Source organism: Ovis aries, chromosome 1, assembly GCF_016772045.2.
Source record: "Ovis aries strain OAR_USU_Benz2616 breed Rambouillet chromosome 1, ARS-UI_Ramb_v3.0, whole genome shotgun sequence".
Classification (NCBI taxonomy): Eukaryota; Metazoa; Chordata; class Mammalia; order Artiodactyla; family Bovidae; genus Ovis; species Ovis aries.
Window position 1 is genome coordinate 35,925,474 of NC_056054.1, and position 15,786 is coordinate 35,941,259.

The 15,786-nt window shown below is 42.6% G+C and overlaps 1 long non-coding RNA gene across 1 annotated transcript in view; it reads right to left on the minus strand.

The window, feature by feature from the left end:
* Nucleotides 1-8,814: 8,814 nt before the first annotated feature.
* LOC114115115 (uncharacterized) overlaps nt 8,815-15,786 on the minus strand; it is a 162,052-nt gene continuing 155,080 nt past the window's right edge. The window contains exon 3 of the long non-coding RNA XR_003589603.3: nt 8,815-12,049. This is a non-coding gene — a long non-coding RNA (uncharacterized LOC114115115). The remainder of the gene's footprint in view (nt 12,050-15,786) is intronic.

Genomic DNA, 15,786 nt, shown 5'->3' on the forward strand with positions numbered 1-15,786 from the left:
CCAAGCTATTCTAATAAGTAAGATTTTTCTATATCAGTAATCATAACTTTGTTCAACCCACATTTTCCTTACCTATGTATGCAAGGGTAAGGAGTAACAGTATCTCTATTCCAAACTAGCACACCCTCTAGGTTCACTCCGATTATCAGTGGGAAAGGGTAAGTGTGTTCACTGGCATTACATTCCAAGTAGGATGCTCAATTTTATACAGATATTAACTTGTTTGATCATCAAAACTACCTTACGAAGAAACATTATTATCCTTGTTTAGCAAAGGAGAAATATTACTGCAGAAAGTGCATGGATTTGGAGGTGAAACGAACTAAAATCATATAAATTACTGGCTATGAACTTGAACCAGTAATTTAACAGCTTTGTAGGAAGTGACTAAAATGATGTCTCCATCAGCCCGGCACAAGGTACATACTTTTTAAATAGTGATCCCACTTTCTCCCAGAGAGCAGTGGGACTGTGATTTGACTCCGCTTCTGTTTGACTTTAAAATCCATGCTCTTTGCCCTTTGTAAGCCTTCCTGCAATAGAAAGCCATCTTGTGTAGATTTGGCGCATGTGTTTTTGCGCAGTGCAGAGCTGGAAAAGGATTATGATCCCCAGCGACCTTAAAAATGAAGTACTTAACTATTGATTTATTTTTATTTAATATGACTTCCTGAAAAAAACCCCTGGTCTACTGAAGATTCAATTGAAATTATTAGCCTATAGGCATTTATGGATACATGACATATGCAGCTCTAATAAAAACAGATTAACCCCTCTCTTTCATAGTTTACACTGCATCAAGCACTGAAAACTAAGTCTGATGTAATAGATCTCTTTTGTGGTTTTAATCATAACAATTGCACCAAATGGCTTTTTTTGGTGCATGTGATAACATCATAATGGAAAACTAAATCGATAGCATATTTCTCAATCTAATTATATGCCTTGCATTTCTAAACCAGTTTTAATGAAATACAGTAAGTGGTAGCATGGAAATTAGAAGAGGCCTAGAAAAAAAGCAGTTGCAAATAATACTGTCAGTGACAGGAATAGTACGAACTCTGCTAGTCTATGCGAACAATGCCTTCTCACTACAACTGCACAAAAGACAAAAAGAGGCAAATGGATCGATCATCCAAACAAATCATTATTTTCAGAACCAAGCATGTTTTACAGACTAAACCTAGGATACAGCAATTCAAAAATAGATAAGGAGCATCAGAAACTGCAAAACTCATCTACGCACAAACCTCACCTGGGTATCACAGCAGGATCATCAATCTATAATCACACTAGCACTCTCATAAAAATTTTAAATGGCTTCTTTCCTTATGCAGACCCCTGGAAAAGGACATGGCAAACCACTCCAATATTCTTGCCTGGAGAATCCCCATAGACAGAGGAGCCTGGTGGGCTACTGTCCGTGGGGTCGCAAAGAGGCGGACTTTACTGAGCAATTAAGCACAGTTCCCTAGACAGAAGAGTAACTCATGATCATTACACAAGTTCTGGAAAATATTAAAAGACACAAAGAAAAAGCATACTTTAACCTAAAATCTACACCCAGAGATAACCCTGGTTAAAAATTTGACTAATCTCCTTTGTTTTTTCTCCTAAATATATATTACGTATTTGAAATGAACAATAATTCAGATAGCTCAAAGTAATAAGGTAGATAATCCATAAATAGTTCCTAATATAAAAATATGTACTTTTATAGGCACTTTATTAGTTTCCTAATGGTGTTTCCTAGGGTGTCATAAAAAAGGAGCATGGATTAGGTGGCTTAAATAACAGAAATTTCTTTTCTCACAGTTCTGGAGTCTAAGAGGCTTGATTTTTCCTAAAATCAAGGTGAAGGGAGGATTGATTTCTTTTGAAACCTCTCCCCTTGGGTCGTAGATAATAATCTCTCTGTCTTCATATAGTCTTTCCTCTATGTATGACTGTGTCCATATTTCCTCTTTTTATAAGGAGACCAGTCATATTGGATTTTATCAACAAAAGTCCAACTTTATCTACAAAGGTACAAGTTTTTTACCAACTTTACCAACAAAGACCCATCTAGTCAAAGCTATGGTTTTTCCAGTAGTCATGTATGGATCTGAGAGTTGGACTATAAAGAAAGCTGAGTGCCAAAGAAGGGATGAACTGTGGTTCAATTAGAGAAGACTCTTGAGAGCTCCTTGGACTGCAAGGAAATCCAACCAGTCCATCCTAAAGGAGATCTGTCCTGAATGTTCACTGGAAGGACTGATGCTGAAGCTGAAACTCCAATCCTTTGGCCACCTGATGCAAAGAACTGACTCATTTGAAAAGACCCTGATGCTGGGAAAGATTGAAGACAGGAAGAGAAGGGGCCAACAGAGGAAGAAATGGTTAGATGACATCACCAACATGATGGATGTGAATTTGAGTAGATGCTGGGAATTGGTGATGGACAGGGAAGACTGGTGTGCTGAAGTCCATGGGGTTGCAAAGAGTCGGACACAACTGAGTGACTGAACTGACTGACTAGTGACCTCATTTTAAATTAGTTGCCTCTTCAAGACACAATTTCCAAATGCAGTCCCATTCTAAAGGGTTAGGGTTTCAACATATGAATTTTGAAGGGTCACAATTCAGCTCATAACAGGTGCTAAGTGTGGCATACAAATACATCATACACCTAATAAAAGGATAATATCTTACAGGTTCTGCACCCTGTTCTAGAGACATAAAGGTCAGTAAAGATCAGTGTCCTGAAGGAGCTTAAGTTAGCGAGCAAAGGAAGGACTGTTTAGTGAATATCATTGGGAATTTATTGATATTCTGGGGAGAATATATAAAGGCTCTCCTGATAACCTATACCAAAAGAAATGACATATTTAGTAAAATGACAAAGCTTCCCTAGTGGCTCAGCTGGTGAAGAACACACCTGTCCATGCAGTAGATACAAGAGACCTGGGTTTGATCCCTGGGTTGGGAAGAACCACTGGAGGAGGAAATAGCAACCTGTTCCAGTATTCTTGCCTGGAGAATCCCATAGACAGAGGGGCCTGGCAGGCTACAGCCCATGGGGTCACAAAGAATCAGACATGACTGAGTGTACACACACATGCATACAAACACACACATACAGTAAAAAAAAAGTGTTAAGAGAAATAGGGGGGGAAAAGAAGAGGAGGAGGAAAGCCAGAGAAAGGGGAAGAGAATGGAGAAGGAAAAAAGCAGAAAATGGAAATGTGTTGTATGTATCTTCCCTATGAAACAATGGTGTATTTGTTTTAAATCCATTCATTTAATAGATATTAGTTGACCATCTACCACATACCAGGCATTTGACTAGGCACAGGAATTAACCAGGGTTTTCGATGTTCATACACATTGGAAGGAGCCCCTCAGATTATTTACAATGTAAATGCAAGTTTCCGTTTTCTTTACCTTCCTGTTTGATACTGGTTTTGCATCAACATCATAAGCTGTATGCAGTCAATATGTTCCTGCATACGTTGTTCCCGAGACTTTCTGTAAATCAGATCTTATTAGAAATGCACAAAGAGAGCCGGCTGTTCAAAGGCACCCCGGAGAGACCCTGTGATAAGAAGGAGCATCCTTATGTAAAGGGAGGTTCCAGGGCTGTGTCAGTCCCAACTGTCATACCTGTGTCCTGGCTCTCAGGTTACGCCTGAGCGCTCATCTGTGTTCGCAATGTCTGTCCTTCTGCCTTGGATTACAAACCCCTGGAGGTGGCCCACCACATCTGTTCCCTTTATTGCATCCAGTGTCACAATGAAGCATGCACAGAGAGATCTTAGTAATGTTTTCAGTTGCTGATAATGGATGCAGAAACGGATCTCAGCCGATAGCATCCATGGGGCTACGTTGAGGAAATATCCCACATGGCCTATTTCTAAACAGTAAAGCCCCACATTAAATGCATGGCAAGGCATTGCCAAGTGTAAGAAGCAAGACCAGGGATCCCTTCGTCCTGTTCATGTCCCAGAAACAGAGAAAGGAAATTATTTGAGGAGATAACAAAAGAGACTAAGAGACTTGGAGACCCCTTGAGGGCACTCTGAGAAGCTCAGTCTGAGCTGTATTGGGTTGTTCACCACCCGGTGCCTTGATGAGCATAGACTTTTCTATAAGCTTCCATGAAGCACAGGGTGACCGTTGCTGTCCTCCCCAGTGAGAACCGTCTCAAGTTAGTAGTACATTGCATGGCAGCTTGCTCCTAGAATCTAATTATCAACTCAGAAGAAATGCCTAAGTCCTTGCCTTCTATCTTGGGTTCAGAGAAATATTTCAGCCAAAAGTTGTTTTTCTAATAAGTAGTTTTACAATGCCATTGCCAATAAATGAGTGCTATGATGTCTGGTCGACATTTGCTCAATTCAGTCAGATTGTAGCAACCCTAAAATTAAAGTCAATATTCACAAATACAAACATGTCCCAAGAACTATACTAATATTGATAAATCTTCTTGAAGGGGAAAATGTATATTTCTCCAGTATGATTCAATCATTTTAATTCTTTGACCAATTTTCTATTTACTCATATTTTCTATCTTTACTTCTATCTTACTTCAATGATTTTCATGAGTATCCACCATTTTCCATGTATATTTTATAATAGAATTTATAGTTATTTAACTTTTTCATCCACACTAAATTGAATGATCATAATAACTTCTTCCATGGGAAGTTTTGTTTAGGGGTTATTATTTCCAAAAGTCTAATTTTCTTAATTTTGCATTTATAAATTTTTCCTAAATTATTTTATTTACCCATTAATATCTTAATAACATCTTTACATTAGCGAGTTTCAGTCTGTGATAGTTTTGGGGGTTATTTTTCTGGAAACTATTATCTTCTCAGTTAATGTCTACGTTTTCACTTTTACCTATTTTTCTACCTGTAACATAGTTAATCCTATCAGTCCTGAATATTCATTGGAAGGACTGATGCTAAAACTGAAACTTCAGTATTTTGGCCACCTGATGTGAAGAACTGACTCACTGGAAAAGACCCTGATGCTGGGCAAGATTGAAGGTGGGAGGAGAAGGGGATGAAAGAGGATGAGGTGGCTGGATGGTGTCACTGACTCGATGGACGTGAGGTTGTGTAAGCTGCAGGATTTGGTGTTGCGCAGGGAAACCTGGTGTGCTGCAGTCCGTGAGGTCACAGAGTCAGACACGACTGAGCAGCTGAACTGAACCGAACATATTTAATCATACAAAGCCTTAGTCACTGCTAATTTTCTGCTAAGTTCTTATTACTTCTAAAATTAAGATTCCATACAAATTAGATGTAAAAGAATGTATTTTTATTCCTTTGTAAAGGCAGATAGGAAACAAAAGGAGGTGAAATATCTGTGAATACACCATGGCAAAAATTCCCAGCTTCATTCAAATACAAGCATCCCTGGAAAGGGCAGCACCATTTATAGCTGGAATATGGAAAAAGTGATTCAATCTCACGCTTTCCTAAAAATGGGAGCGGAGGTTCTCCCTTTCCCAGCCGCCTGCAGCGGAGGTGCTGACACATAGCCTGGTCTCCATCCGTCCCTTTCCCTCTCCACAGCTCTGACTCTACAGCTGGAGAAACAAAGCAGCAGGAACGGGAGATTTGTTTCTGTGCAGCACAGCTGTGGCAGCAGAGACACACGGGGTCCTGGAGTGATCACGAGGGCCTTGAAAGCCAGGCTAAGGGGGCTGAGCTTTCAGTCCAGTTCAGTCACTCAGTGGAGTCTGGCGCTTTGCAACCCAGTGGAACACAGCACACCAGGCCTCCCTGTCCATCACCAACTCCTGGAGTTTACTCAAACTCCTGTCCATAGAATCAGTGATGCCATCCAACCATCTCATCCTTTGTTGGCCCCTTCTCCTCCTGATTTCAATTTTTCCCAGCATCAGAGTCTTTTCAAATGAGTCAGTTCTTTGCATCAGGTGGCCAAAGGATTGGAGTTTCAGCTTCAACATCTGTCCCTCCAATGAACACTCAGGACAGATCTCCTTTAGGATGGACTGGTTGAATGCCCCCTGCAGTCCAAGGGGCTCTCAAGAGCCTTCTCCAACACCACAGTTCAAAAGCTTCAATTCTTGAGCACTCAGCTTTCTTTACAGTCCAACTCTTACATCTATACATGTCCACTGGAAAAACCATAGCATTGACTAGATGGACGTTTGTTGGCAAAGTAATGTCTCTGCTTTTTAATATGCTGTCTAGGTTGGTCATAACTTTCCTTCCAAGGAGTAAGCGTCTTTTTAATTTCATGGCTGCAATCACCATCTGCAGTGATTTTGGAACCACAAAAAATAAAGACAGCCACTGTTTCCACTGTTTCCCCATCTATTTCCCATGAAGTGATGGGACCGAATGCCATGATCTTAGTTTTCTGAATGTTGAGCTTTACGCCAATTTTTTCACTCTCCTCTTTCACTTTCAACAAGAGGCTCTTTAATTCTTCCTCACTTCCTCCCATAAGGGTGGTGTCATCTGCATATCTGAGCCTATTGATATTTCTCCCAGCAGTCTTGATTCCAGCTTGTGTTTCTCCAGTCCAGCGTTTCTCATGATGTACTCTGCATATAAGTTAAATAAGCAAGGTGACAATATATAGCCTTGACAGACTCCTTTTCCTATTTGGAACCAGTCTATTGTTCCATGTCCAATTCTAACTGTTGCTTCCTGGCCTGCATACAGATTTCTCAAGAGGCAGATCAGGTGGTCTGGTATTCCCATCTCTTTCAGAATTTTCCATAGTTTATTGTGATCCACACAGTCAAAGGCTTTGGTATAGTCAATAAAGCAGAAATGTGTTTCTGGAACTCTCTTGCTTTTTTGATGATCCAGCGGGTGTTGGCAATTTAATCTCTGGTTCCTCTGCCTTTTCTAAAACCAGCTTGAACATCTGGAAGTTCACGGTTCATGTATTGCTGAAGCCTGGCTTACAGAATTTTGAGCATTACTTTACCAGCGTGTGAGATGAGTACAATTGTGCAGTAGTTTGAGCATTTTTTGGCATTGCCTTTCTTTGGGATTGGAATGATAACTGACCTTTTCCAATCCTGTGGCTACTACTGAGTTTTCCAAATTTGCTGGCATATTGAGTGCAGCACTTTGACAGCATCATTTGAAATAGCTCAACTGGAATTCCATGACCTCCACTAGCTTTGTTCATAGTGATGCTTTCTAAGGCCCACTTGACTTCACATTCCAGGATGTTGGCTCTAGGTGAGTGCTCACACCATCATGATTATCTGGGTCGTGAAGATCTTTTTTGTACAGTTCCTCTGTGTATTCTTGCTACCTCTTCTTAATAGCTTCTGTGTCTGTTAGGTCCACACCATTTCTGTCCTTTATTGTCCTGTAGAAATGGAGAGACATGGAGAGCTCTATCTGGGGAATCATTTGCTCACCTCTGAGATTTAGAGAGATGACTAGGGCAGCACATCACATAGAATGGATTGAAGATAACAAGTCTGGAGACAGACTTTTGGAGGGCTAGTTCTGCATCACGGGTCAGCGTCTTCCCAGTCCAAGACACTGGGTGCCAATGCTGCTTCCCTAGTCCTTGATGGCATGGTTTTTGCCCATCTTTGCATCTGCCCAATAATCTCACCTACTCCATTGGGTACCTCTCTATGCTCCAAACAAATCATTCAATGCTCCCACAACTGTATTCCCATGTTCTATTCTCATGATTCAAGAAATCCCTTACTCTCATTCTCTGCCTGACAGATTCAGTTCCAGCCCTAGGGGTTAGCATTTCTAAAGAGACTGAGCTTCTCCCTGAAAAAGGCAATGAAGAAATTACATAATGCCTCTTTAGTAATGAATTTCTCAAACTTTTCCTTCATTAATAAGAGGAATGAGTGCTTGAATTTGTGAGTGAGTGAGGAAAGGTGGAGAGAGAGAAAATGAATCCATTTTAATAGTCTATCTTCTGAATTTTCTATAAAAATATTACTCTCATAATTTGAAAAATAAATATATTAAACATTTTCACCCCTGTATTCTGATAATTATATTCATTTTTTTCAGGCAGCTCAAATATCCCAATATAGGTAGGCTTGCATAGTCTTAGCCTACATGAAGCTTTTTATCTTAGTCTGGATTCCTTAAGTATCAGATCCAGATAAAAGCTTTCTTAGAAAGGTTTATTAGAGAGTACTGTCTTAAGGAAGCAGAAGAGGGTAAAAGGGAAGTGGGGATGGGAAGAAAGAAAGTCAAGTGTGAGGAAGGCATTACTGTTCCCAACCCCATCCCTGGTCTTTGGAGAGATCCTATGGAAGTATTTCCTCTCCATGCAAGCCAAATATGGAGGAAAAGAAAGAATGATCCCACTGGTGCAGTTCATCTCACAGGGGCAACTGTCTCAGAAGTACAACTTGCATTACCCAGCCCCTTGGCAACCTCAAGGAAACCAGCTTCCAGCAGTACCTGGGTTGTGAGTCACTGGACAGTGGAAGGAGCCCAGTGGGGGGCAGCTGAGCCACAGCAAGCCAGCATATAAGCATCGCTCAGAAGCTCAGAGCTCTGTGTCTTTCCCTATCTCCACAGCAGCAAGGAAGCCACAAAACAGGAGCTGTGGTGTTAACATGAGAGGCTGGAAGCAGGTGGAGTGCCATGGCAACCTGGCCCTGCCACCAAGGTGGCCACAGAGCTGGAAATCAATGCCTCCTCCTTCAGCTTTTAAGAACACAGTTGTTGCAAGTGACTCTCCTAGAGGGCCATCAGTAGCATCAAGCAGAAAACCACATGGAGTGATTACAAACTGGGTTCAGTAGAACACTGATGAAAATAAAAAAGATTAAATAGAAGCTTTACATTTTTTTAAATATAAACTTATTTATTTTAATTGGAGGTCAATTACTTTACAATATTTTATTGGTTTTGCCATACATCAACATGAATCCACCACAGGTATACACGTGTTCCCCATCCTGGACCCCCCTCCCTCCTCCCTCTCCCTACCATCCCTCTGGGTCATCCCAGTACACAAGCCCCAAGCATCTAGTATCATGCATCGAACCTGGACTGGTGATTCATTTCATAAATGATATTATACATATTTCAATGCCATTCTCCAAAATCATCCCACCCTCTCCCTCTCCCACAGAGTCCAAAAGACTGTTCTATACATCTGTGTCTCTTTTGCTGTCTCACATACAGGGTTATCATTACCATGTTTCTAAATTCCATATATATGCATTAGTATACTGTATTGGTGTTTTTCTTTCTGGCTTACTTCACTCTGTATAATAGGCTCCAGTTTCATCCACCTCATTAGAACTGATTCAAATGTATTCTTTTTAATGGCTGAGTAATATTCCACTGTGTATATATACCACAGCTTTCTTATCCATTCATCTGCTGGTGGACATCTAGGTTGTTTCCATGTCCTGGCTATTATAAACAGTGCCGCAATGAACATTGGGGTACACATGTCTCTTTCAATTCTGGTTTCCTTGGTGTGCTTTACAAATTGTTGGTTTTGTGAACTAGGCAAGTTTTGAAAATTGATTGATTAGTGCAGGCCAGGCTGTTACTGTAGGAGAAAAGCCCCCATATCTCAGGTGTTTCCTCCCCTCTGTGGCCCCCACCAACCTCCATATTCAGCTTGCCAAATCTCTTCCCTTGTTTCCCATAAGCCAGTAGTAAGAGGAAAAAGCATGGATGGTCTCCCACGGGGGTCTTAAAAGGCAAGTCTGGGAAGGGGTACATACTTCTCTCATTCCATTGGCCGGAACTCCATCAGATTGCCATTCTTATCAGCAAGTGAGGTGAGGAAGTGCAGGCTGGCTCATGCCCATGAATAAGAGGAAACAAGTTCAGTAAAAGCTACTTTGTTTCTGCCAGAAGTTCCTACTTAGTCCCAGGCTTTGGGTCATGCACTGAAAAGACAGCAGTTACAACACAGACGTGGCCTCCCTTGGGAAGCCAAAAGTATGAAGAAAAATCAAGAGCTTCAACAACTAATCATGAACACATGTATTTAAACAACACCATTGCAAATGAGATGAGAGCAGTGGGTACAAGGGGTAAATTTAACAATTATTATGACATAGGTAACAAGGAACTAGACACATAAAAGTCAACCAAGTTAAGCTAGAAAGATGTGTGTGTATATGTGTCTGCGTCTGTGTGTGTCCCTGACAGAGATATTCACAGGAGGCATTCCAGGGTGCAGAAATAACCTATGTCAGCGTTATTCTTTGGTGGAATAACCCTATTTGTTGCATTACTGAGTTAGCAAATAAGAGTGCCCAGTATGTGCCAGAAAGTGTTAGTTGCTCAGGAATGTCCAACTCTTTATGACCCCATGAACTGTAGCCCACCAGGCTCCTCGGTCCGTGAAATTCTCCAGGCAAGAATCCTGGAGTGGGTTGCCATTTCCTTCTCCAGGGGATGTATTCTGCAAGTCTCTGTAGAGAGAATGCAAAATCCCACAGTCTACTGCCATTGCCTTGGAGAATTTATTTTGATTCATCGAGAACAAGACCTCACAAATAATCTCATAAATAATCTATGTTTGGCATGATTTCAAATGTGAAACAGGCCTTTTTAGACACTAAGTAATGCTCTTCCTTCCATTTCTTAAGCCAACTATTGAGCCCACAGCCAGGATGTCAGTCCACCACTTCACTCAAAGGCCCAGGTTTACCCTACTGAGAAGAAGAGTTAAATATCTGCCATCCTCAGGGCCCCTTTTAAGGAAATCACTCCAAGCGCATCATGCGTGACATTTCAATGATCACCACAGTGCTACCCTGATACCCTCCTCAGACTGCTGGGATCAGGGCTCAGAGCATGAGCTCAGAGCCTCTAAGCTAAAGTGGCAAAAATCTTTTCAATTTTTTCCGTTTACAGTCATGGTAGTTTTAATAGTAAGAGTAGTATCAATATTTTATAGTAAGAATTGATATCAAAATTATCCAATTAGACTTTCTTTCTTAGTATGATAAAAGCTAGATTCCTATTTCTTGGGGTTTCCCCAGTGGCTTAGTGATATAGAATCCACTTGTCAAGGCAGCAGACATGGGTTCAATCCCTGGATTGGGAAGATCCCCTGGAAAAGGAAATGGCCATCCAGTCCAGCACTCCTGCCTGGAAAATTCCAGGTCAGAGGAGCCTAGCAGATTATTCTCCATGGGGTCACAAAAGAGCCAGACACAACTTAGTGACTGAACAACAATCATTTATTTGAGAATAAAATTTAGAGACTGTTTACTGTTTAAAAAAAAAATAAAACAAGCCTTGTACACAACGAGGCCTCTTATATTGTTCTGGGTGGGTAATAATTTACAAAAATAAAAAAGGATATGATTAGGAATAGAAATTTTGTAGCTGTGGTCTAATGAGACACATCTGCAAGCAGGACCTGAACATAAAAAAGAGCAAGTGAGGCTTTCCCTGCAGGAAGGAGGGCTGGCAGTTTTCAAGATGTCTAGTAATCTAGGTTTGCATTTTAGGTTGGTTCCTGCTCTGTGCTCTAATTCCTAGAGCCATCCTTAAATTTTTAGTGAAAGTCTGTTGCATATAACTTCCTTGTGTGAGTGATGCTTTAGAGAATGAAGGAGAAAACTCCCATCAATGAATGAGACAGATGGGAGAGAGGCATGAGGACAGCCACAAGAGACAAAACTGTGAGCTGGTCAATCAAGAAGCTGAAATTCACAGTAAGAGGCTCTAAGAGATCACTGGGTGAGTGTCATGAACCCTCCTCAATCTACTTGAGGGCACTGGATTGCCCATTACAGAGGGAAGTGCTGCTCCCGGTCACTCTGTCTGGCCATTAAAGTAAAAAGCAGCCTGCAGAAGGCCAACACACATGGGTCTATCAAGGTCAACGTCACGGGCTTCTATTCAGGTCCAGCTGACATCAAACCTGCATGTTTTCATACAGCTGTGAAGAAGGATACTGATGACTTGGCTTAGTAATAACACATAAGTTCTTTGAGCAACCAAATAAGCAGACAGAAATATTTTGCCTCTATTCTCCTCATCTTCTTATTTCCAAATGTATATGCTGTTGGTTGCTTATAGGCTGTTGTTTCTTTTTTCTGTAAAGAAATGAAAAAATTGCATCTTAAAAGCAGCCATGAAGCTTTTCTGTAATAACCTAGAAATCTATCAATTTTATAGACAACCCAACTGATAACATATTGTCCAACATTGTTGTTTCCTACTGTTTTCTTCCTTTTTTTTTTTTTTTTTTTTGGTCTTTGGGTTTTTTTCTTTTTGCTCCCTGAAAATAGCACAATATGGAGTGATGTTTTAATTTATTATTATGAAAGGGACAGCAACTGGTTTTTAATGGTTACAGAATGGGGACTCGCAGCCCTGGCCCAGCTGCTGTCACCAGCGTGCCGCAGCAGACTCACAGCATCTTGTCTCCAGCACACATCAGTGCTCCCGCCGGCTGCCTCCCTCCCTCCCAGAGGACGGGCCACCACCTGCTGCTGGCGCAGTGCCGGCCCTTTGGGGAACAAATGTTCTCTGGCTGCTGGGTGACAGGACAGGACAGACGCCGGATTTCAAGGAAACCAGGGAAATGCGCCCTGGGGCTTGTTGCCCTTACTCGTCCACCCATCTGCCTTCCCTGCCTGGCACAGATCTCCCTAATCAGGGCCATAGGAGAATGGGCTTTTTCAGACCTTGATCTAGATGGCTCTGTCTCCTTTTCCCTACCGGTCTCCCTTGGGGCTATAATGGTCATTTATTTATTCAGGCCACAAGCATTTTCTGAGCCTCTGTTCCATGCCAGGCAATTTGCTAAGTGCTAAGAATATAGACCTGAACAACTCAATCTCTCACCTTGAGAAGGTCACAGTTTAGTGGGGTAGACAAGACATACAAACCAATAAATTACAATACAGCACTGAGAGCGTTAAGGGCAGAGTTAAAAATCAAGTGCACAGAGAAGCAGCATTAAAGTATCACACAGGCATGAAGCTTGTGGACTTGGGAGACTTAGCCTTGGGGAAATCCAGCTGCCTGTTTACTTTTGGACAGTTCATTTAGGTCTTTAAGTCCCAGTGATTCATTGGTATAAGGTTATGTGAAATAATGCAGTGAAGCACTGTAACAGGATGTGTGATAAACACTCAATAAATCTGGACCATTGCTACCCAGCACAATTTGTATTCAAATACCTCTCCCAGAGCTGTGGAGTCCCAGCCGCTGCATCCAGGCAGGAGTTTTGGAAGCAGAGAAGGGATGAGGGGAGAGGAGGGCAGCTAGTGGACTTCAAAGCTTAGAGCTGAAGAGGATTCCCAATGACCCATGTCCAGGGACTGAAGCTGGAGTACAAAGCCAAGTGACAGATCTGCCTGGACTATCAGGCAAGGAGGGGCTATTGTGAAAGAAACTAAAACCAGGACAATAGGATAGAAATTGGAAGTATCAGGCAAAACCCAATCAGAAGAGAGAACGCAATGCAGAGTGACAATCTGGAGTACCAGAGTCTTGAAAAGGCTGGAAAACTCTACTCAGTTGAGATGGTGTTTGATCTCAGTCTTAAAAGATGAGGAAGAAATTGCAAGGAAGAGACGCAAGGGAAGGGATGTCCTGAGAGGGGTGTCTTGAAAGGGGAAACAGCACGGGCAAATGCACATGATGTCCAAAGTGAAGAGTGAGAAAGTCGAGCAGCTGGGACCTTGAGTGCCTAGAACACAGTGAGAGGAGGTGAGGCTAAAGACTGTCAGGCGCTGAGGCACGGAAGGCCTGCAGTGCCAGGCCAGGGAAACTAGCCTCATCCTGGAGGCCCACGCGGGTGCCCAGCAGAGTCACCGGTCCAGCTCTGACAAGCTGTCAATGCCCGGGGCAATTCTCAGCTAATTGGTCTTGAGTAAGACATGGTCATGAGTGTTTTTAACATCTCCCCAGGTGATTCCAGTGTGCCTCCAGAGCTGCAAATCACTGCTGCAGGCAATCAGAAGTCAATGGAGAGACTCTTTTCACTTTTGAATGCTATGAAGCTAAGAGATTCATTTAATTTCAGCCAACATTATCAACACCGACTGGGTGCCAGTCCCTTGCTAACCTTGTAAATATGGACATGCGGAGGTCAGGGTCCACTGCTCTGCTTGGCTCTTAGGAGTTTATGAATCACATTCACCTTCACTGTCTTATCTGGCCTGGGCATGGAGAGGGAATGTGGTTGCTGACCTTCAGGGGAAGCAGTGTGCCTAATCCACTCGGTCATTGTGGGGCCTACCCTGAGGTCTGGCACTGGGCCGCAGTGGGGAAAATGAATTGAGCAATCTTTCTAGAGCAAAATCAATAGCTTCAGAACAGCCAGCCACACTAGCAGCAGGGGCGGGTGCGTGGGAGGAGGGGAGTCGCCGGGGGAGGGGGAGAAGGCGCTCTAGGGAGAAAACAAGGACACTGCAAGGAGAGGACAGGAGGAAAAGAGGTGTTGTGGAGGGAGGAAGGAAAGGAGGACCAAGGGGAGCGGGTTAGGGGGTTAAGGGGTGGTTCATGAGAGAATTTAGACGAAACCACTGTAACCCTCTTGTCTTACACTCTTTCCACTGCTCCGAACCCTCAGCGTAGAGGTGGGTAGTGTGCTATGAGAGGGAGAAACTGGCACATTGCAAGTTCCCGTCCCTGTGCTGAGTATTTTTAATATATTCATACAAGGTAATACTTGCTAATCACTAAGTCCATAAATGAGAAGACAGAAATCCTAAAGGTCACTGGACTACCAAGCTCATATGTGATGGAGTCATTTATCCCCTTAGAGGCTTAAAAGAGAAAAGGATGGGGGAGCTGCTCTGTAAGAAGAGACACTTCAGAAATCACTCTTTTTTTCCACCCTCAGCCCACCTAGCTTCCACAGATCTTCAGTCTGCTTGGAAACTTGTCCATTACAGTTGCACAAAGCAGATGAAAGAGAAAAGGAAAGCCTCCCAGGCAATTGCACAGAACACTTTCTTAGGATTGTCAGGCACGCATCCTCCTGAGAGGCCCGTGGGAGGGACAATGGCTTTCCCTGCTGAGGCTGAAAGGACTGCAGGAAGAGGAATGAGCTCACTGCTGCCCACTAGAGTGAAAAAGCCGCTCTGGAAAACAGCAGCTCCCTCTGGCTCATGCCCGGTGATCAGGCCTCTAGTGACTGCTTAGATATATGCCCAACTCACACTAGGTCAGCAGAGGGAGAATTTATTGGAAGGATAATGGGGTTATTTCACATGGATGGAAGTGTTGGACCAAATGGCAGGAATATATGCTTGTAGTTGGGCTGTGGAACAGTTGGACTCAGGGATATGAACCAGAAGGAAGTGTCTCATCTCTTTTCTGTACCTCCACGGTTTTGTACTGTTAGTTTCCTTGTCAATCACTGCAGACTGCCTTTTGCTGCAAGGTGAAAAACACAGCCACCAACAGGTCCTACCTCCAGAGAAGGAAGTTTATAACTTGAAAATAATTCCAGGGGAAGGCTTATATGGAGAATTCTGCTTGGTTGAGAGTGAGGTGGTGCCTACCCCTTTACCAAACAACTTTGTCTACAGGAAAAGCATTATGTTCAACGGTATGGCAACCCCAATTAGATCCCTGTGGAAAGAGGGGAGTACCACCAGAAGAAGGGAGAGGACTTAGGATTTTACACTGTATCTCACCAACAGAAATAAGACCCCTCAACAATGGCAGAGAGAGATTTTGACAATGGAAAGATTTCCAACACATAGTGTGCCTGCATGATCAGCCGTTTCAGTCATGTCCAAGTCTCTGAAACCCCATGGACCATAGCCCACCAGGCTCCTCTGTCCATGGGACCTTTTCTGGCAAGAATACT